We start from the raw sequence: 24,339 nt of genomic DNA, 5'->3' as shown, positions 1-24,339 counted from the left end.
ATCTGGTTTCCTCAGTGTGTATGCCCAGAAGTGGGATTGCTGGGTCATATGGCAGTTCTATTTCCAGTTTTTTAAGAAATCTCCACACTGTTTTCCATAGTGGCTGTACTAGTTTGCATTCCCGCCAACAGTGTAAGAGGGTTCCCTTTTCTCCACACCCTCTCCAGCATTTATTGCTTGTAGACTTTTGGATAGCAGCCATCCTGACTGGCGTGTAATGGTACCTCATTGTGGTTTTGATTTGCATTTCTCTGATAATGAGTGATGTTGAGCATCTTTTCATGTGTTTGTTAGCCATCTGTATGTCTTCTTTGGAGAAATGTCTGTTTAGTTCTTTGGCCCATTTTTTGATTGGGTCATTTATTTTTCTGGAGTTGAGCTGCAGGAGTTGCTTGTATATTTTTGAGATTAATCCTTTGTCTGTTGCTTCATTTGCTATTATTTTCTCCCAATCTGAGGGCTGTCTTTTCACCTTACTGATAGTTTTCTTTGTAGTGCAAAAGCTTTTAAGTTTCATTAGGTCCCATTTGTTTAGTTTTGCTTTTATTTCCAATATTCTGGGAGGTGGGTCATAGAGGATCTTGCTGTGATTTATGTCGGAGAGTGTTTTGCCTATGTTCTCCTCTAGGAGTTTTATAGTTTCTGGTCTTACATTTAGATCTTTAATCCATTTTGAGTTTATTTTTGTGTATGGTGTTAGAAAGTGTTCTAGTTTCATTCTTTTACAAGTGGTTGACCAGTTTTCCCAGCACCACTTGTTAAAGAGGTTGTCTTTTTTCCATTGTATATCCTTGCCTCCTTTGTCAAAGATAAGGTGTCCATAGGTTCGTGGATTTATCTCTGGGCTTTCTATTCTGTTCCATTGATCTATATTTCTGTCTTTGTGCCAGTACCATACTGCAGGGTTTTCAAAGGGTGGTTTTTAAGTTCCTAGCATCAAGAGGAACTGGTGAAGTTTGCTTCCGACTGGGAACCTGTCTAGTTACCAATTATTTACTCCCATTTTACAAATGAGGCAACTGAGACACAGAGAGGGTAAGTGACTTAAAACAAGGTTGTCTGGCTCCCACCAGGTGACCCCTCTCCCAAGCTACAGCTGAAGGCCTGGGAGCAGCAACGGCTTCCAAACACTGTGAGAAGGGGTGCTTCCCCATGTCCTGTTGCTTCTCTCACCTCTGCCCCCACCAGCTTAGTCAACAGTCTCTTTGTTCGAGTCCCATCTACTCCAATAACTGCACCAAGAATGACCCCAGAAAACTAACCCTCAAAAATGAAAGGCATGTTTGATCAATATCCTGATAACCTTACTTTGGAGGGAGGGGAGGGGAAACTGACAATCTGGCACATAGTGATACCAAGACCATTCAAACTTCCTGTCTCAGGATGAAGTACAGGTGGTGAGCAAGGTGCCATAACATCAAGTATATGATGAAAATGTTGATTTCAAAGATAGTGACCTGGATTGCAGCTGCTTCTGACTGTCCCTGAGAATATGCACAAAACAAATGACCAATTGAAAGCTGTGAATTCCCAAATAGATGAGTGGAAAATCTACGGCTGTTTTAAATGAGTCCTTTTCCCCTAACAGCTGCTAATCTGATACAACTAAAAATCGAGGCATGGTTTGATGACAAGGGTTGCAGAACCAATTAAACATTCAATGCTATAAAATCTCTTACACTAACATGAGGGCAAGAGCTGGAAAGGTGAATGTCCCTAAATCACAGATGCAGGCACTTGGGCAGATAAAGATGAGGCCTGCTCCTTGGAAGAAAAGCAATGACAAACCTAGACAGCATATTAAAAAGCAGAGACATTACTTTGCCAACAAAGGTCCGTATAGTCAAAGCTACGGTTTTTCCAGTAGTCATGTATGGATGTGAGAGTTGGACCATAAAGAAAGCTGAGTGCCAGAGAATTGATGCTTTTGAATAGTGGTGTTGGAGAAGTCTGCTGAGAGCCCCTTGGACAGCAAGGAGATCAAACAAGTCAATCCTAAAGGAAATCAACCCTGAATATTCATTGGAAGGACTGATGCTGAAACTCCAATACTTTGGCCACCTGATGCAAAGAGCCGATTCATTGGAAAAGACCCTGATGCTGGGAAAGACTGAAGGCAGGAGGTGAAGGGGGCAACAGAGGACAAGACGGTTGGATGGCATCACCAACTCGATGGACATGAGCTTGAGCAAGCTCCGGGAGATGGTAAAGGACAGGGAAATCTGGCGTGCTGCAGTCCGTGGGGTCGCAAAGAGTCAGACACGACTGAGCAACTGAACAACAACAAGGGTGTTTAACTCCACACTTAGCCAAACACCTCAGCTGAAAGTAGCGACTTGCCCTCTGAGGAGACGTGGCCTCCTCACTCCCCTCCCATAAGCCCTTTCAAATTGTTTCACAATTTCTCTTTACCCCACCTTCCCTCACTGCCTCCTAATGGGAATTAGATGCCAAAAGAGCCCAGAAAGAAGTTCAAAGCCTACCCTGAGAGGAGATTAACTTTACACCAAAAAATGTACAGAATCTCAACAACTTTACCAGGAGTCTGAGGAGCACATGGGAGTACATTCACAGTAACTAAACGTAAGACGACTGTGGCCCTAGACACACCCACACGCGCACCCGTCACACTTTCCCCAGACCTCACCTAAGAAGTGCCTGCAGCCATTCGCAAGGGTGACTGGTCACTGGGAAAGAGAAGAGCGAGGTATTTCCAAAGGTTACCAGACACGAGCTCTGAAGTGACTCTAGTCCCAGGAGACCTAAAACATGGCCCACCAATTACAGCACCCATCTCACTCCAGAAAGCAGGTGAGAGATAAAGTCAACCCTGGTATCTATTGCATGGTGGGTCCAATGGGAGCACTGGCCTGTCCTGTGGTTATTTTCCTAGTCCTAGAATTTTAGTGGAAATAGACACTCTTAGTCACTGGCCAGATCCCCACACTGGCTCCCTGTTGTGTGTCATAAAATCCATTACGGAAAAAAAGGTGAAGGAATCCTTGGACCTCTCCCCCATCTCCCCATTAAGAAAGCAAATCGAACACTACACCACATCCCTAGAGAAGCTCAGAAACCAGTGCCACTGTCAAAAACCTGAGAGATACAGGGGTGTTGATTCCTACTACATTCACATTTACGGGTCTGTTTACCTGGACCAAAGATCTTAGGGCATGACTGTGGTTGACTCTAAATTTAACCAAACGGTGATACCAATGGGATTTTTGCTGGAGAAAACGAGCACAACCCTTGACATCCAGTAAACAACAACTGACCAGGCAGAGGGTAAGGGGAACAGAAAGTAAGTACCACAAGAAAAAAAGGAATGATGAGCAATTTGAGCCAGAGGACTAGCTACTGATGCAGAGACTACAGCGGCTACATTTTATTTTCGTTTTTTTCTATCACCTTACATGAAGAACACTAGCAGTGACTCCACGTGGGAGCATGAATGAACTGGCTGAAGTGACTACAGGACCCTGAGTTTCCTGAGTTAGGAACAGAAGCTTTATGCAGCAAGTGTGAGCGAATGCCAAGGGACAGAAAGAGGAAGACTGCACTGACGTTCTCTGTTTTTCTTTTCAGACTCCACCCTGATCACACCACACTCCATAACCCAGGACAGTGATGGCCACAGCCCGCACCGCACAGATTCCCCGGGCCTCTGGCTGCCGGCTGATTTAATCCAGAGAGGCACTGGCGGGACATGGGGTGGAAAGAAGGGGATCAGGACACGCATCTCCTCGCCCTGCTCCCTCCTGGGCAGGCTGTGGCACGGCAGCTGCCATGTTCCTCTCTCTCTTAAGGCCGAAGCTCCTGTCGAGAGATCCTTTCTTCTATGACCACAGATCTTGTGGGGATCAAATGCACAATTTTCTACCTTGAGTCCTTACACAAGTTTAAATGATCGGAGTTCCAATTTCCTAATCTAGTAGATGAAGCTAGCAATGCCTACTTCACAAGGTTGTTTTAAGGATTTGCGATGAGTGTCAAAAACCTAGCACTGTTCAGTCAGACAGTCGGTAAACTGGATCAAATGCATTACAATTTGCTTCAAATGAGTTTTTATTTCCTCATTCAACAAATACTCATTAAGCTTTCATTGTGCAGTAAGCAACACAAAGAGAAAACTCTACCTGCAAGGAACTTGACTGATGGGATAGAATGATAAGCAACACAGAATTTATGATAGTTGGTTAAGTATGATTTTAGATGTATGCATAGTACACTCTGAGAACACACAAACGGGACATGCACGCAGATGGTCATGGATCCTCAGTCTTCTTAAAGATAAAGCCAGGCAGGGATTTCCCCGGTGGTCCAGTGGCTAAGACTCTGAGCTCCCAATGGAGGGGGCCCAGGTTTGATCCCTGGTAAGGGAACCAGGTCCCATGTGTCACAACCAAGAGTTCCCATGCTGCAACTAAAGATCCCTGTGCAGCCAAATAAATAAATTTATTTTTCAAATTATAAAGCCAGGCAGGTATGGGAACAGATGTTTGAAAGACATTGCACTTGTATGCCTCAATTTTCTCTGGAAAAGGGAGTTAGAATCATGGAATTACTGCTGTGAAGAAATCGTACAAAGATCAAATCATCTGTCCACGCTGCTGCTGCTGCTGCTAAGTCCACGCTAGTATCCAGCAAACAGGTGACAGAGCTAGGATTCCAACTCAAATCTGTGACTCCCCAAATCTGTATGTATTCATTTGCTATACCACACTGGCTCTCCTTAAGCTGAGTCAAACCTGAAACCTAACAATATTTAATATTTAGTGTCTAAGCAAGATTATAACCCAGACTGTGCTTTACATGTGTTAATCTGATTGCTCCTCACAACAGCTCCACTGAGAGGAAACCTCAGAGAAACCGAAGCATAAAAAGATGAAGTAACCTCCTAAGGTGGTGGAGTCAGGATTACAGCCAGCTGTGGTCTGACTTTAGGACCATTAATCTTTAGATCACACTACCTCGACAAGACATGTATGCTCTAAACAGCCCTCCGGGAAGCAGTGAAGAAGGTTCATGGATGTGTTTTTAAATGGTCAGAAGTAAAATTCTGAAAAAGCAATCTTGCTATGACTGTATACTTAAGGTGTATTTATTCGGTAAAACTGAAGCAATTAAAATTCTGAAGCAATTAAAAATCTAATGGCCAGGCAGCTCAATAAAACGGAGTGAGAAGAGGACTGATATAAGAATCTCACTCTGGGCATGTTCCTGGAAGTCCAGTGGTTAAAACTCTGTGCTTCCACTGCCAGAGGCATGGGTTTGATCCCTGATCTGGGAGCTAAGATCCTGCTGCGTGGTGCAGCCAAGTAATAATAATATTAATAGGGAAAACTGGATGTTGGGTACATGGGAACTTCTGTACTACTATCTTTGTTACAATTCTGTAAGTTAAAAACCAACTATTCTAAAATTAAAAGTTTAATTAAAAAAAGGAATCCCACAATAAGAAAGAAAAGAATGAAGAGCTATGTGTTCACATGAGAATCAAAGTTGGAACTTTAGAGCAGGTTCAGAGGTATGGAGGGCCTCTCAAAGAGGAACAGGAAAAGAGTCTGCCTTCGTTCTGCTGGAGAGTCACAAGACCATCCTACAGACTGGTTCCCAGGGGCAGCTGGCTTGCCTAAGGGAGGTCACATGGTTCTAAGGAGACTTAGTTCAGATACGTGTGTGAAGTTGCTCAGTCAATTTCCACTCTGGGATCCTACAGACTGCAGTCTGTTAGGCTCCTCTGTCCATGGGATTTTCCAGGCAAGAATACTGGAGTGGGTAGCCATTCCCTTCTCCAGGGGAACTTCCTGACCCAGGGATCAAACGCGTGTCTCCTGTGTCTCCTGCATTGGCAGGCGGATTCTTGTGCCATGGAGCCATCTGGGAAGCCCTGATAGCATGAATGAACTCAGACACATTCCACATAACAAAACGAAGTGGGTCAGATGAGAACAAAACTTTCAGAGGATCTTAGGAGTGAGAATGCTTTGCCAAGATAATGTCACAGCTAGTAAATATTCTATGTACGGTGGTTCTCAACAGGGGACACCTGACAACGAATGGAGACATGTTTGGTTGTCATAGTTTGGGGGGCTGCTACTGGCTACAGGCCAAGGATGATGCCATGCATCCTGCAATGCCCCTACAACAGAAAGTTACCTGGTACCCCTCCCCAACAAAATTAACAAATAACTAACAATAATAAATAAAGGGGATGTCCCTGGCGATCCAGTGGTTAAGACTCTGCACTTCCAAAGCAGGGGATGCAGGTTCGATCCCTGGTCAGGGAACTAAGATCTCACATGCTGGGCAGCATGACCAGGAAAAAAAAATTACCTGGCCCACAATGTCAATACTGTTAAGGTTGAGAAAATAACGTTTATTGAGTGCTAACACCAGACACTATTTCAAGTGTTCACATCCAACCCATAACTTACTTCTCACAGCAACCCAAAAAGTCAAGGGTCATTATTCCTGTTTTACAGATGAAGAAACTGAGGCTACCAGGTCTACATCCTCACAGAGCTCTGGGTGGCAGCACTGTGATGTGAACACAGCTCTGACCAAGAGCCCAGTGTGCACACGCTGCCTCTCAATTTCCTACAGTTCTGCTGCACACATCCCTTCTAAATCACCTTTGGAGCCAAAGGAATGGAGCACCAAGTGCCCATTAGCCACGGGGTTACAGAAAGAGAGCCGCACACAGGAAAAGCAGCTTTCAACTCTGTCACCAGAAGGCAACACGGAGTGCTGCGGAGACCATCACCCTCAACATCGAATCAAAAACCTGGTACAGACTGGGTTGTGAGTGGGGGTGGTCCCATCACTAGGACAATCAAGGGCTAAATTGTGAAATAAAGAAAATACCAAAATAGATCTTATCACAGGATTTTTTTGAGCATTAATAAATTCAATTTTTTAAAATAATGACCCTGTGAGACTTGAACTTATGGTTGAAGGGGGAAGGGATAGGTAGGGAGTCTGGGATGGTCCTATACACACTGCTATAATTAAAATGCATAATCAACAAAGACCCACCGTATAGCACATGGAACTCTGCTCAATGTTATGTGACAGCCTGGATGGGAGGGGGATTTGGGGGAGAATGGATACCTGTATATGTATGACTTAGTCCCTTCCCTGTCCACGTGCAACTATCACAACATTGTTAATCGGCTAAATCCCCAATACAAAATGTTTTTGGTGTTAGAAAAATAAATAAAAATTAAAAAAAAATTGGGGCCTATGAAAAGCAGAAATATGAAAAGAGATAAAATTTCATGATAGAAAACTCCAAATTCAGGTTATATTAAAAATGTTAGATAAATATTGATTAAAATAGACAGATACTAATTAAGACTTATTTTCCCCCTTCATTACCATGTTCACCTTTTTGTCCACTGTATGCAATTATTGGCCTGGATGGTGTCCATCTTTGTTTCAGACAGCAAAAAAAAAAACAAAAAAAAAAACCCACCAAAAAAATCAGCTCATAAGAAAGTCAAAAGATTCTTCCGCTTTTCCCTCTACAATAAAAGCAGAGACCTTCTTAACTCATTTCTTCCACAATCACAGAGACTGTTTGGTACTGACTAGTGGGCGCTACCCAAAATTACAAGGTAGGTGCCTTCATAACTATCAGCATCCACTCAATTCAACACGGCAGAGAAGGGTCAGTGACTCATACCAAAGCACAAAGCGAACTTAATAATGATCCTGTTCCAAGCAGGAGGAGCAGGCCTGGAGGACCTACAGGTTTCCTTCATCTGCAGGGACACGACTGGACACTGTGTGTTTGGAAACAAGGATCCAAAGGAGGGAACTGACAGTGACAGTGGAGGAAGAGAAAAGAGAAAATTCATGCAGACCCCCGGCATGGCTTGGGGACTGGTATGAAAATTGCTCTGGGGAAGGGAGATTTACCTAGAGAATTCAAGAAAAATAATTGGGGGATGAAGGCACGAATTACTCCCGAGAAGGCTATAGGTCAAGTGGATAGATGTGCTTTTAAACTATATTAAAAGCACCTTCCTAGGACATTCTTACTCCAAGCCAAGTGGTTACTTCATTGAAAGTTTACCTAACAGTATATAATCTAAATCTGTTTACTTCCCCCTCACAGCTACCAGCTCCAAATACACTGGAAATGTTTCAACAGAAACAAAGCACCTCTTTGTCAAGTCTATAAATTAAGTTCATTGCAGAAGAACTGAAAAATCTAACAGGATCTGCCAATGAAAGATACATAGTAACCTCCCCAGCCTCACACAGGATGAATCAGTTACAACTTTTCCTGTTTTCCTGCTTTACTCTAATTCCCACCCCACCCTCCTCTTTGATTTCACTCTCATTCTGTAATTACAAAACAGTCCTAGTTTTCCCTAGGTTTACTCCAACTCTTATTTGAGACACCTTTTATCCGGGATTCTGGATAAAGAACAGTGATACAAAAATCAGAAATAAAGTTTGTGCACAGTATCCAATGTGGGGACACAATACAGAATAGTCTGCACCCAGCAATTTGATAGGAGTGTTCCAGAATCTGGACAAAAGTTACATGAATTTGTTGGTTTTCTGAAACTGGCTGCATTTTATTAAAGACACTTAAGGAAGGGACTGAGTGAGTAGGCAGAAGTGACTGCTGACAGTCCGTTGTTCTCCAATATTAAAATCAAAACTGCTAGGAGAAAGAGGAAGGCCTTAAACTCATGCCAACTAACATGTCCCTTCACTGGTTCCAGAACTGACAGTGCAGGGATGTGAACTGCAGCAGCAATGCTCTGCTCTACCCTCATCAGCCTCCCCAAGCCACTATCTTGGGGTCCCCATCAACGAGAACCTGCCCTATTCTCAGCTTCCCACGCTTTTCCACTATCGGGGGGAGGGGAGAGGGAGCACATTCCCATCCAGAACACTTCCAGAGATGATTCTCTGGGGGACTGTGATCACTGGCAGGGAAATAGGTAGATGGGTGCCTACATGAGGCAAGAGAAAAGTGCAGGGGCAACTGACACAAAACCAGCAGTGGTAATAAAACACCGCAGGCCCTAGGAAGCCTAGGATAAAGCTGCTTCTGACTGGGAAGGTTGGGAGAATTCAGATTGAGGAAGCACCGAAACTACAAAAAAAAAAAAAAACAAAAAACCACCACACAGGAAAACAAAAACCAACCAAAAAAACCCCCACAAAGACAACAGTAACCATCACATCTCAGAGTGTCCTGGGAGCACCTCCAGCTTTGTATCTGTTCTTTTCTAAACTCATTTCAATCCCTTCTTCTGACAGTAGCCAGAGCAATTTTTTAAATCATTGTAAACCTGATAATTCCACTCCTTTGCTTAAACTCTTTCCATTGCTTCCACCTGCCCTTAGAATAAAATCCAAACTCTGAATTACTGTCAACAGCCTACAAGCACCCATGTGACCTAACCACTTCCCACCTCTCCAGCTGCCTTGCACCAGGGCCCTTACCCCTGCAATCACTAGACTCCAATCAGGACAACTTCTCCCCAGGGTCACACTCACTGAGCATGTTCCTAACCCCGGTCTCTGGTCCCTGGGTCCCCTCTGCCTGGATGGAAGGCTTTCTCTTCAGCCCCTCACATTGAGGCCTTTGTTCAAAGGTCACTTTCTCCTACAAGCCTTCACGATCACCCTAACTAAAGTGCTCCTTCCCCAAATCAATCTTCTGTCATCATCCTGGGCTTTCCATTTTAGCATTTACATCTAAGATAGCATGTGACTTGTTTATTGAGAAGCCCCGACTATAGCACAAAAATTGTGACTTCTTTACCACCATACACTCAGTAAGCCCCAATATGCATTAGCTTGTTTATTCTTTCAACAAACGGGTGGAAAGAAACACTTAGGAATTTCAATTTGCCAAAGAATGTAAGTAAGATCTTCAAAGCAGCCACTGCCTCATTATCCCTTCATCAGTCTCCAGAATCACCCATTTCTCTTTCACTAGATCAATTCTATTACCATACATACTAATCTACTACAGTATCTTAATAAAATTTTCCTTAAATATATAGATTTACTTAATTTAATAGAGAGTTACACAGTGCTTACCAAGTGCCACAGATATATAATTAGTCTATGCTACAACTTTCAATATTTGCATGAATGATTCTATCTGATAACACCCTTAACTAAGGTGTTTTATAAACAAAGAAAACTCAGGGTAAACACAGATGATTATACAGTGTGATAAAGGATACTTTACTCCAAAGCAAATATTTGCTTTCAAGGTTCTTTTTCTGACAGTAAAACTTCACTGGTTAGCACATTAGAAGAAATTTCCCAAAGACAAAATTTACAATCAATTACAAATTTAAATTATAGTACACTTTCAATTTAAATTGTAGTATGTTTGCTTTAAATCCTGATCTGACATTAGCTGTTGCTAGTAAAGATGCAGATTTTTACCTTAAAGTTTTAACATTTCAAAAATTAGGTCTTAACCTAATAAAAAAATGGGCGGAAGATCTAAACAGACATCTCTCCAAAGAAGACACACAGATGGCTAATAAACACATGAAAAGATCCTCAATATCACTAATTATTAGAGAAATGCAAATCAAAGCTACAGTTAGGTATCACCTCACACTGGTCAGAATGGCCATCATCAAAAAATCGACAAAAAATAAATGCTGGAGAAGGTGTGGAGAAAAGGGAACCCTCCTACACTGTTAGTGGAGATGTAAATTGGTACCTTATGGAGAACAGTATGGATGTTTCTTAAAAAACTAAATATAGAACTATCATATGATCAACAATCCCACTCCTGGGCATATATCCGGAGAAAACCATAATTCAAAAAAGATAAATGCACTCCAATGTTCACTGCAACACTATTTACAATAGCTAAGACAAGAAAGAAACCTAAATTCCAAGAAAGGAGTGAATAAAGATGTAGTGCAAATATACAATGGAGTATTACGCAGCCATAAGGAAGAATGAAATAATGCCATTTGCAGCAATATGGACAGACCTAGAGATTGTCATGCTGAGAGTAGAGAGACACAGAAAGACAAATATTGTATGATATCACTTGTATGTAGAATCTATAAGAATGGTAGAAATGAATTTCTTTACAAAACAGAAAGAGTCACAGATGTAGAAAAGAAACTTACAAACCTATGATTGTAGAAAACAAACCTATGGAAGGGAAGGGGGATAAACTGGGAGATTGGGAATGACATATACACGCTACTATATATAAAATGGATAACTAATAATGACCTACTGTATCACACAGGAAACTCATTCTGTAAGGACCTGTATGAGAAAAGAAGCTAAAAAAAGTGGATATATGTATATGTAAAACTGACTCACACCTGAAACTAACAAAACAGTGCAAATCAACTATACTCCAAGAATAATTGTTTTAAAGATCCACAAAAATTAGGACTTAACATATGTGTATTTTTTTCCCTACCAATTCTTTCCTGTCAATAGAAACTAGATTCATCCCAGCAATGGTAAAATAAATTTAGAAGATACTTGTAAGAAAATAAATTAGGCTAATAAGTACCCTAGAATGGAAAAACTCCAGTTGAGGTTTGGGAGGCAAGAGAGAAGGTAAGAAAATTAAACTGCAGAAATGTCTACACAAGTTCCGTAAACAAGTTTTAACCTATTAGGGAAAAAAAAAAATCACAAGTAAAATAAAAGCACTCACACAGCTAGAATATGTGCAAGGGCATGTTTATAATGAAATGAAGCAAAATGTATGAGACCAAATGCTGAGAGAAGATTTAATAAAACCAGAAGCTTCAACAACAGACAAATTCAAGTACCTTATATCTATCACCTTTCTCTGAGGAATTTAAAAGCTTCTGGCATATATCCTCTCTATATATCCAGAAAATAAGCAACAAAAGAAGCACAAACATTTCATGAAACAATGAAGGAAAAGAAGGTAAACTGCTCTCAGCAGGTAAGAAGAGAATGTTCAGCATTCCAGCTCAGAAAACAAAGGAAGAAAGTATTATTCATGTCAAGAGATGCAAATACAAAATACAGCTTAGGAATAATTCCTCACAAGAACATCCAAAGCTCCAGATGGCTCCACGAAATCTATCTTGTTCTAATGCTTTTCTGAGTGAGTCTGTGTATTTTTTTTTTTTAAACTTGGGCCTGGCTGCCTACATGGGTGTTGGGTCTATTGCTCTCTCTTCCAAAAACCCAGACCTCAGTAACTTCATTAAGAATCTTTCTAAAAAAAAAAAAAAGAATCTTTCTAGAACTGAGCTTCCCTTGCCTTCTTCCTAGAGTGTCCACCTTGTAGAAATGATGACTGAGGCTCAATATTTCATGATTTAAAGACCTATTAAGGTGAACTTTATTTTATTTAAAAAACAGCTAAGTGGGTGCGTAGCTTGTTTTCCTCAAAAAAGTAACTGGAATTCGTGTGTGCATGCTTCCCGTCCTCCAGGAGCTTGTACGTACCAAGAAAGAAAAGACAAATGTCCAGAGAACTACAATCAGAGTGTGGTAAGTTCTTTAAAAGTCACGAAAAGTCACTAGACTTCAGAGGCAGGAAATACCATTTCCAACTAAACTTATACAGGTATCTGCAGTAGCGCTAACATGTGAGAGGTTTTGAAGGCTGGGCACTTAGAAACAGCAGCAAAAGTCCTCGGGACAAACAGGTAACAGTCATATATTCCCATCTGTCAGAATTCCTGCCCACTTGGAGGAAAAGACGTACTTATTAATAAAAAAAAGAAAGAGAAACTGTTGTGAGGCAACCCTGGAATTCTACAGGGAATCACCATCGAAACCTTATTTTACTTTCACATTTACAAGTACAGGCTGGAAATCACCTTTCTTCTATGTGGGAGACACAGGCTAGAAAAGTGGATTTGAGATCGTGTCACAGAGAACTCAGCGCCAGCGTTCTCGCTCTGGATTTCATCCTGCAGGTGAGGATGCGAAGGCCAAGGAGAAGGGAGCCAGCAGAGCCGCAGGTGTAGAGGATGAAGTGGAATGCAGGAGGGCTTGAAGACACTGGAACGTGGCAGCAGTAGGAAAGGCAGGATTGCGAGAAACTGACAAGAGAACTAAGTCAGTAGCTACTACCTGCACATGGAGTGCCAGGGAGAAGGAGGAATCAACACTGCCTCCAGGTTTTGCTTCCCTGGTAGCTCAGAATCTGCCTGCAACGCAGGAGACCCGGGTTTGACCCCTGGGTCAGGAAGATCCCCTGAAGAAGGAAATGGTAACCCACTCCAGTATTCTTGCCTGGAGAATTCCATGGACAGAGGAGCCTGATGGACTACAGTCCAAGGGGTCGCAAAGAGCTAGACACGACTGAGCTACTAACACAACAGGACAAATAACTAGAAATGGGGGGAGGGGAACATGGCAAAATGAACGGTGAACTGGCTTAACTAATTACCAGTCCTTGCTGGAAATGTCTGCATGTGACCTTCCCTGGTGCCAGGCACTGTTTCCAGGCACTTCGGGAATATCAGTGGACACAGTTGGCAAGTACCCCTGCCCTCATGGAACTTACCACCTCCTGACAGACAACAGATAAGAGACAAGTAAACAGACAGGCAAATGTATACTACAGGAAGAGTAGGGCTGAATGGGATTTTAAACAGGAGGGTCTGACTGATACAGCAACATCTGAACAAATACCTACAGGTGAGGGAGTGGACTCGACAAGGAGCCAGGGAAGAATCAGCAAGTAACAGACCAGTATCTCCAAATAATTTCACTTCAAGATGTTTTTGAAGTTAGTGGCAATTGCAACTTATCTGTTTCATGACTGGGACTCAAGTCTAATTTCCTTGGGTTAGCATTTGGTAACTATCTTACCCAACCAAAGAAACTTCATCAATAACACGATAATAAATTGCCTAGAAGGTCAATGTGTTTACACTGGCTGTTTACATTCCTTACATGAGAGAAAAGGGCTGTATAGAATAACAAAACCAAAGCGCTGTTAGAACATGTTTGTACAAAGCTGAAGACAATCATCTTGTTCTCAAAGCAATCATTGATGTGGCAACTCTGAGACTTGTGATTTAAATCAAAGGTGCTAAAGAATGATTATGAATCATGCAATTAAGCTATGAAGCAGGATGATGCTGAGGGAAAAATCATTCACAGCACCATAAAACTGTCAAAAATAAAAATAGTACTATCATCAACACCAGAAGTGATACCATCCTTTGATTTTATAATCTGCTTCTCAGCAGAGCTGAATTATAGTCTAAGCCCTGTCACTTACTGGTTTTGGATCTTGGGTCTGATCCTCATCTATGAAGGGCAGCCCATCTGGTTTTTCAGATTCCTTTCAATACTGAGTTTCAAGCTGGCAAGTTAGGATTCTTAGAAGGTTAGTTAATGTACTCTGGTTCACCTCATTTTGCAATAATATTACAAATAAGTACCCATACAAAAGAGTACAACTTATAAGTTCTGTATAAAGCGAGATGAACTTCTTTTGAGCACCAGAGTTTAGTGCTTGAAATGAGGCAACACTCACTGAAAAAGTGCTGCCTTTCTTCATGCCTCTTTGAGAACAACCCTCAAGCTGCTCAGGTTTCCGTATCATTTGAGAATGGTTTTGATTTGGAAGAAAGTAGATGATCACATCTCTAGCAGGACAGCATAGTAATGAGACCTTTTTCAGTGGGATTCAGTCTTTGAAAACTGTTCCAAAGCAACCTCCAAGCAATGGTTCTGCAGGAAGGTTTTTCTTTCTACTGTTTTGAAAATGAAAGCCCATCTGACTGCATAATAAACAAAACAGCCCATGTTACTATGGACTATGCCTGCAATGCAGGAGACCCAGGTTTGATCCCTAGGTCGGGAAGATCCCCTGGAGGAGAATGGCAACCCACTCCAGAATTCTTGCCTGGAGAATCCCATGGACAGACCATGGGGCCTCAAAAGAGTCGGACACGACTGAGCGACTAACATGAGCCAGACACTACTAAGTAGTAACTCATTTAATCCTGAGGAAAAAAATCCTATAATGCTGGATCTATTATTATTTTCACTATACGCATGCAAAAACAAAGTCATAGAAAAGTTAAGCAAACTGCCGGAGTTTTCATAATTAATAAGTAGATTCAAACCCCAACATTCCAAACAGCTTCAAAGCCTGCCCGCTTAATCTCTACAATCCACTGCCTGTGCAAACCTCCGTGTCCTTGCTGAAATAACAGTCCTATTACCAGCCACACTCTTCTTGCAAACTTTGTAACACGAAGTCAAAATAAAGGCTCCCGGTAAGCTCACTGCCGAGTTTCTCCTACAGTTCCTGAACCACGAACTAGACATGTACGTTACAAAGTATAAAGTCTCTGCAGTACCTGAGGTCTCTCGAGATTTGTGTGTGGTGGGTGGAGGGGAGAGTTTCGTGGCCGGGAGCTAGTGCGATTAACACGCGCTCCGAAGCTAGAGCCCGACCCTGTCTCCCTCCCTTCCTCCCTCCCGGGGCTCACGCCACGGGGCTGCCCGCCCGCGCCCTGAGCTCCTGCTCCTCGCGGAAATGGTACCGGGACCCGTCCGGCCAAACCACACCTGCTTCTGGCGCGCCCCCCTAGGGTGCCTCCACCGGGTCGGCGCGGCGCCGGGCCGCCTGCCCACGCTTACCTTCGGGGACAGACGCCCAGCGCGTGGCGAGCGGGAAGCGCGGCCACAGCTGCGCCACACTCCACAGGCTTCCACGCCGCGCCTCCCGCCCCCAGCAGCCCCGCCGCGTTCCCCGCCCCCTCGCGGCAAGCCACGCCCCCACCTATCAACGGCGCCGTCTCGGCCGCTAGCCCCGCCCAAGCCGCGGGGTCGGGGGGAGGGGAGAGCTTTTGCTCATTCAGCTCCACCCTCTCAGCGCCCGGGGGCGGAGCTTCCGAGAGGAGCTGTAGGCGGGTAGCAGCCCAGGAGGGCCTGGGGTTGTCCAACCCCGAGGGAGGAAGGGCGGGACGCTAGCAGAGGGAAAGGGTGAAAGGAGAGAGACAGCCTTGGGGGGTAGGATGGGGAAAGAGGCTTGGGAAAGAGAAGGGAGGGCACTCTGCCCAGGTTCCAGCTAAGGTGTTGGACTGGGTGAGACAACGTAACGTAACAAGAGTTCGCCTATTCAGGGCATTGGGTAATTTCATTCTCTTCCGACAGCCACACGAATTCTGGGTTCCAAGCGTGAGAAGTCATAGGGAACGGTTTCGAGGGGCAAAAAAAGGAAGCAATTCCTTTACTGGTCTTCATCACACAGCCTCCTTGTTTTAAAAATTGTGGAAAGGACTCCCAGAAAGAATCCTCACTCCAGATTTGTTGTTCAGTCACTCTGTCGTTTCCAACTCTTTGTGACCCAATGGACTGCAGCAGGCCAGGCTTCCCTGTCCTTCATCATCTCCCTGAGTTTGCTCAAACTCACGTCTATTGAGTCGGGGATGCCATCCAACCATCATTCCAGATTTAAATTAATGTTAATCATTCCCTTTCCCTTCAAACAGCTCCCCTCAAACAACTTTTAAACAGAGCAGACCCGAGTTTGACATTAATGCCCATTGTGTACCACTACGAAGTTTGCCATGGTGTGTATGGATAAAGAGAAAAAAAAATCAGATCTCTGGAAAGGAATTATTTTAATTATTAATTGATTTGGGAAGGTGAAAAAACGATTTAAGGAATCAAGTCAATGACTAATTGAATTATGGTGGGGAAACACACAACTCACTTTGCCACAAACAGGAATGATATACAGAAACCTTTGCTAGAAGATTTTCTGAAAACAGTGCCAAGAGGCCAGCCTAGCTGTGTGGCCTGAAGGGAAGTCACAATATCTGAAGTCCTCAATTTCCTTATCTGTAAAGTGAAGTGATTAGGCCTGGAGACCTCATGATCTCTTAAATACCCTTCCTCACTCCACATTATCCTGCCAGGTTCAGTGATTAAGGGAGAAGGGCCATGGGAAAGGTGCTGTACAGTTAGGAGACACACAGAGAAATTGGGAATTTTTAGAAAAAGCCTCAGACATCTCTGGCATCATTTCACTGAAGCGCTTCTCTCTGACTTTTCTATTTGTTATAATAATAACACTCTGGTCCTAGCTCAAACGTTTAGATGCTTCTTCCTTCTCAATCCTCACAACTAGTCACTAGGTCCTTGATTTTCTTCATTTCAAGGTCTCTTCAATGACCCCTCTCATTTTCACTGTCATCTCTGTACAGAGTACAAATGCAAAGAACTCAGAATCTTGTATCTGACCCTCACTTACTTTTTCCACCTACAATCTCCAACTGCTGTCCGTATGTATACATTTGTCTGACAGACTGTCTTCTCACTGTATGGTACCCACAATAAACAGCCAACGCTTCTGCCATGGCACATTAGAGCCACTATAGCTCAGAATACCTCTCCTCAGTCCCAGTTACCTGTCAGGACCACAAGAGCTCAGCTCAGGAACTTCTCCATGTAATAAAATGGCTGCCATGCTTAGAATCTGCACTACTCCACTTGGCACTCAGCAACAACTGCTTGTTTTGTTTTCTCTGTTATTTATCATATTTATCTTCAAAACTAAACCATAAGCTATTCACTGAATGTCCCCAAGCTCCAGCCAATTCAGGAAGAAAACGCTATTTTCACTATCTCAAAAAGCCTAAAAGAAACTATATATTCATTTACAATTAGGCTATTCAGGTTTCCTCTCACAGAAAGATTATCTGATTTGTCTGAAATTATACAATGCTGAAGTTACACAATTACTTCAAATTAACCCATGGACAGAGGAGCCTAGTGGCCTACAGTCCACAGAGTCTAAGAACTGAACACAACTTAGCAACTAAACAACAACCAAAGCTTTGATGGGCAGTTACATGTGACTGATCAAAAACAGGAAAATAAATTATTATTAAATAAGACTTGTTTGCTTTGAAGACCAAATCTTTGAGATTCATGGAGCTACATACAAATAAAAAGTAGCCTACCCATTCTTTGACACCCCATGGCCAAACAAGTGATGTACCTATGTGTGTGTGATAAGTCACTTCAGTTGTGTCTGACTCTTTATGACCCCCACGGACTGTAGCCCACCAGGCTCCTCTGTCCATGGGATTCTCCAGGCAAGAATCCTGGAGTGGGTTGCCGTGCCCACCACAGGGGATCTTTCTGACCCAGGGATCAAACCCATGCCTTTTATGTTTCCTGCCAGTCCATGGGATTCTCCAGGCAAGAATGCTGGAGTGGGTTGCCATGCCCACCACAGGGGATCTTCCTGACCCAGGGATCAAACCCATGCCTTTTATGTTTCCTGCACTGGCAGGCAGATTCTTTACTGCTAGTGCCAACTGGTAAGCCCAATGTATCTATAGTGAGTGAGTGAAATCACTCAGTCGTGTCTGACTCTTTGTGACCCCATGGACTGTAGCCTACCAGGCTCCTCAGTCCATGGGATTTTCCAGGCAAAAATAGTGGAGTGGGCTGCCATTTCCTTCTCCAGGGGATCTTCCCAACCCAGGAATCGAACCCAGGTCTCCCGCATTGTAGGCAGACGCTTTACCATCTGAGCTACCAGGGAAGCTCCTATAGTGAGTACTTAAAAATATATTCATCAGATTATGATTATTTTCAGTTTTTCTTAAGTTCTCTCTCTCCCTTGCTATAATTAAAATACTGGCCTTTTCTTTTTCATGCAAATAAAGCTGTAGGAGTTTCCCTTTCTAACTTCAAATAAACTTTCAAGAATAAGATAAACAAGAATCGCACAGTACCTCTTGGTGTTGGACTAGAAAAGGTTTTAGTATTCCAGAAATAAACCCTAGATTCACATTAAACTGCCTCTGTTAGGGAGCCCTAGGTACTATTAAGATCTTTAGAAATTAAAATTTCCTTCACTGCAACCTTACCCAAACGAAACAAGCAGAAGCAGAACCAAGTTTGCAGAACCACTACCAAGTAAAAGAGTGAAACCTGATTTGCAATCTATCAATGGCTCCTTGTGTTTTGAAAATGTCACTGCATGTTTAAGGGAGGCCGCAGAGCTCTGAAGTCTGGGCTAAACAATCTATAAATCACCAGTCACAGCAAACCTTTCTAATATTCTAGAGATTTAAGAAGTATTAAACAGGCAGACTAAACAACAGTCACACTTCATTTTACAGAGTGGTTGTACCAGAGGCTATTTATTATAGACTCTTGGAATTTTTCCTCTCCTCAGAGTGTGAGGTGACTATTAAGAGCAGAGCCTTGGGACTTACCTCGTGACCCCGCCTGCCAATGCAGGGCACACGGTTCGATCCCTGATCCAGGAAGATCCCACTTGCTGCGGAGCAGCAAAGCCCATGCGCCACAACTACTGAGCCCGTGCTCTAGAGCCCAGGGAACTGCAACCACTGAGCCCGCGCATCTAGAGCCTGTGCTCCACAACAAGGGAAGCCACAGCAATGAGAAGCCCGCACAACACAATGGTGTAGCCCCCCGCTAACTGCAACTAGAGAAAGCCTGTGCAAAGCAACAAAGACCCCGTGCAGCCAAAAAAAAGAAAAAAAGCAGAGCCTTGGGGAAACCGCTGAATCCAGAAGAATAAGATGGAGTAACAAGGGCCATATTTGCCCTCCCATGTAAACCAACAACAAGGAAACAGCCAACATATATAAAATAGCAGTTCTTAAGATATTGCATGTTAGGCAGTGAAGGAGAGTGATCCCTCAGGGATGGGAAGTGAACAAAAGTTTATCTCAGTTTATAACCTTCAGAGAAATTACAGGCGATGGAAAGGAAAGGGGAATCACAGGTGAGTTCAGCAGATTCCCTGAGCTGAGGAAATGGAGCTGTGAGTTCAGGGAGAACAAGATGGTTGGAATTCACAGGACAAAGTCAGGGAGATGGACAAACAACAGAGAATCCCAGAGATCTGCAAAGCATCCTCCTCGAGAATTCAGCAGAGCTGGTCAGTGCATGCGTGGAAGGAAACTACTCAGGGTTGAGGAAAGAACAAGCCACTGAAGCATCAGAAGGAACAATACTGAGCACTCACAGAGGGCCAGGAATAGTGGCTGCTCACACTAGGCCAACTAGAAAACCTCCCAATTCAATTCAATCAGGAGAGTATTCAGAAAGGTCTTGCTTTGGTACTGGAGAGTGACTGTGTGTGTGTGTGTGTGCACGCGCACACACATGCACACACGCACCCACTCGGTCACGTCCAGCTCTTTGAGACCCATGGATTGTAGCCCGCCTGGCTCCTCTGTCCATGGAATCCTCCAGGCGAGAATAGTGGTATGGGTTGCCATTTCCTCTTCTTGGGGATCTTCCCAGTCCAGGGATTGAACCCCCATCTCTTGCATTGGCAGGTGGGTTCTTTTTTTTTTTTTTTTTTTAGTTGTGGAGATCAGGGGTTACTCTTTATTGTAGGGAGTGGCCTTCTCATTGTGGTAGCTTCTCGTTGTGGAGCACAGGCTCTAGGTGCGTGTGCTTCAGTAGCTGCAACACATGGGCTCAGCAGTTGTGGCTCGTAGGCTTAGATCCACAGCATGTGGAAACTTCCCGGACCAGGAATCAAACCTGTGTCCCTTGCACTGGCAGGCAGATTCTTATCCACTGTGCCACCAGGGAAGTTCCGGCAGGTGGGTTCTTTACCACTGTGCCACCTGGGAAGTCTATCTGAATCATTATCTCTTTCTCAACTGTAGTTCCAAATTTCTAACTACCTGCCAAATATCCCCCTTCATAAATGAATAAATTAATAGTTTTCCCTTCAATCATCTTTTATTCATAGTACCTCCTCATACCCAGTCACACTAGTTCAAAACCTTGGATTCTTCTTGGACTTCTCCCTAAATCTTCCCTCCCTTTCCCATTTAGGTTCTCGGAGTCTTTGATAATTCTGTTGTTTTGCAGAAAAGAAAAAACTGATCCTCAAATTCACGTAGAATTGTAGGGGGGCCATATAGCCAAAACAATGCTGAACAAGGTCTCACACTTACTGATTTCAAATTTTGTCACAAATCTATAATGATCAAAACAGCATGGTCTCAGCATAAAGACAGCTCTATAGACCACTGGAATAGAATGGAGTTAATAAATAAAGCTGTACATCCATGGCCCACTAATTTTCATCAAGAGTGCCAAGATGATTCAAAGGGAAAAGGATAGTCTCTTCATACGGTGCTTGGCCAACTGGCTATTCACATGTAAAAGAATCAAACTGGACTCCTTCCTCACACCACATGCAAAAATTAACTGAAGATGGATCAATGATTTAAAAGACTAAAAACTATTAAAACTCTTAGATGGAAACACAGGGGTGAATTTTCACAACACTGGATTTGACAATGGATTCTTAGATATGGAACCAAAAAGATGACCAATAAAAGAAAAAATAGGTAAAATAGACTTCAGTTCTTAGATATGATGCCAAAAAGAGTTAAAACTTTTTGTGAATCAAAGGTGATTATCAGGAAATTAAAATGACAATCTATAGAGTGAGAAAATACAACTAACTGCAAATCATATATTTGATAAGAGTCTAGTATCCAGGATAAAGAAGTTGTACAGCTCAACAAAAAGATAAATAACACAATTAAAAAGTCAGCAAAGGACCTGAACAGACATTTCTCCTAAGAAGATATAGAAATGACCAACAAGGACATAAGATGTTCAACATCACTAGTCATTAGAAAAATGCAAATCAGAACTACAAAGAGATACCACTTCACATGCACTAGGGTAAAAATAATAAACAATAATCAATAATCAACTTAGTAGAAACTGTTAGTGAGGATGTGGATAAACTGGAGCCCTCGTACATTGTTGGTAGGAAAGTAAAATGGTGCAGCTGCTGGGGAAAACAATTCGGCAGTTCTTCAAAAAGTTAGATATAGAATTACCATGTGACCCATCAGTTTCACACCTAGATATATATCCCAAAGAACTGAAAACAGTTACCCAAATATTTATACATGTATGTTAATAGCATTATTCACAACAACCAAAAGATGGAAACAACCAAATGTCCATCCACATAGACAAACTGTGGTACGTGTACTCAATGGAATACTTAGTCATAAAAAGGAATGAAGCACTGATGCATGCTACAAGGTGGGTGAATGCAAAAACATCATGCTAAGGGAAAGAAGTTAGACACAAGAATTTACAGCCTGAATGAATCCACTTACATACAATATTCAGAATAGATAGGTCCAAAGGAAAAGAGAGCAGGCTGGTAGTTGCTAGGGGCTGAGGGACTGGTCAATAACTCATTAATGCATATGGGGTTTAATTCCAGGGTGATGATGATGTTTGCAACTAGACAGAAGTAGTGGTTGCAAAACATTGTAAACAATTAAAATATCTCTGAATTGTATTTAAAATGGTTAACTTTATGTTATATGGATTTCACTTTAATTAAAAAAAAAACCTTAATGATTACTGAATGAGATCTTATCAGCTTAGCCTCTTAGATCCTCTATATTTTGACTATCACATGACCTTCACTTCCCCTTCATGCACTCCGTGCTCTAAGCAAAACAAGCCCTTTCCTTTATATGCAACACAGACTTCATTTCTCTCTATATATAAGTCCAACTGATTTTTCAAGGCATTATTCAAATACAAGCTTCTTTAAGAATTTTTAAAAAAAATCTTTTAGTAGGGATGCTCTCTTTTCTGTAAGCTCCTATGAGCATTTTATCTGCACCTCTTGTTTTCTACCTCAGAGTATTTCTTTATATCTATATATCCTCTGTTATCCAGGAATTGTCAACAGATCCATAAGTGATTCACCCTGTTATTTCCAGGATCCTTAGGACACTCTTACACAGAAAAGACACCTAAATAGTTATTAAAGGAAAAAGATGAATAGGAAATGAATTTCTACATATGAATCCTCTCGGCTTTCATTACAAGACTAGAGATGTGTTTTCCTGGCAATATATTTGGCTCCAGAATGTCTAAAACACTTTGAAAATTACACGGGGTAATATTACAATTTCCTGATGAAATGGTTATAAAAATATTTCTGAACACTAATGTAAAATAACTAGAATTATTTGTATCCTTAATAATTTCTAACACTAACAGTACAAGTCATAATAACAATTTCCATTAATAACAGTTCTATAGCATATATGTGCTGTACTCTCCAAGCACTTTATATATATTGAGCAGCTATATAAAATTATCACCCCATTTTACAGGTGAAAAAACACAAAGTCAAGTAACATGGCCAAATGTCACAACTATATGCTTGGGATTAGAACCCAGGTACTTTGTTTTTTAGAAATGTTTATTTATTTAACTATACTGGATCTTAGTTGTGGAATGCAGGATCTTTTTTCTTTTTTTACTTGCAGCACATGAGATCTTTAGTTGTGGCATATGATCTCTTAAATGTGGCATGTGGGATCTAGTTTTCTGACCAGGGATCGAACCCACACCCTCTGCATTGGGAGTGCAGTCTTAACCTCTGGACCACCAGGGAAGTCCCAGAGCCCAGGTACTTTGGTTCCAGAGTCCATGCTTTTATTTATTTATTTATTTATTTATTTATTTATTGGATCACACCACACTGCATGTGGGATCTTAGTTCTCTAACAGATCCAACCCGTGTCCCTTGTATTGGGAGCATGGAGTCTTAACCACTGGACTCCCCCAGAGTCCATACACTTAACTACTATGCCCTGTCACTTCTCTACAATAGGAGTTTTACTGTGCATAATAAAATGGCTTGGAAAGGTCAATGAGTGTCCAATAAAACATTTCCTAATATTTCAGAGCAGGTTAATATGAAACTTTCATTTTTTTTTTCAGACTTTGTGTTTGAAATTTTGAGATGGTTGATAACTTTCAGAACTACACTTGATTTCACTGTACTGAAAGTCTCTTCAAAATGAAAGTGTTAGTTGCTCATTTGTGTCCAACTCTTTGTGACTCCATGGACTGTAGCCTGCCAGGCTCCTCTATCCATTGAATTCTCCAGGCAAGAGTACTGGAGTGCAGCAGGTAGCCATACTGTTCTCCAGGGAATCTTCCCAACCCAGGGATCGAACCTGGGTCTCCTGCACTGTGGGTGGATTCTTTACCATCTGAGCAATCAGGGAAGACTGAAAGCATTTTGACTGAGAAACAAATTTGAAGCAGGAACACAATATAACACGATTAAAGATGTAACTGGATGAACTGTACATAACAATGGGACACAATAAAAGTATAAGTACACAATAGGACTGTAGACACTGAAATATAAAGGAGCCTGATAATTTGATAAAGACTTCTGACAATATAATTTTAAAGTGGGATTTTTCTGTATCTCAAATTCCAATATAATTCTTGTGTAAAACAGTGCTTATGTATCTTTTTGCTTAAATGCATGTTGGT

General features: G+C 42.2%; 1 protein-coding gene across 3 annotated transcripts in view; it reads right to left on the bottom strand.

The window, feature by feature from the left end:
- The window catches only part of LOC122679150 (serine/threonine-protein kinase Sgk3), a 111,224-nt gene that overhangs the window by 46,105 nt on the left and 40,780 nt on the right, over positions 1-24,339 (bottom strand). The window contains exon 1 of one of the 3 annotated variants that reach the window (XM_043879418.1): positions 15,622-15,729. The exons of the other annotated variants lie outside the window; for them this stretch is intronic. The gene's annotated coding sequence lies outside the window, so the exon portion shown is untranslated. Of the gene's footprint in view, positions 1-15,621; positions 15,730-24,339 lie in introns of those variants that run through there. 3 annotated transcript variants of the gene reach the window in all.

The sequence above is a fragment of the Cervus elaphus genome, chromosome 21, assembly GCF_910594005.1.
Source record: "Cervus elaphus chromosome 21, mCerEla1.1, whole genome shotgun sequence".
Taxonomy (NCBI): domain Eukaryota; kingdom Metazoa; phylum Chordata; class Mammalia; order Artiodactyla; family Cervidae; genus Cervus; species Cervus elaphus.
Note: the sequence above shows the minus strand (reverse complement) of the source record. Positions and strands in the feature narration are given on the sequence as shown.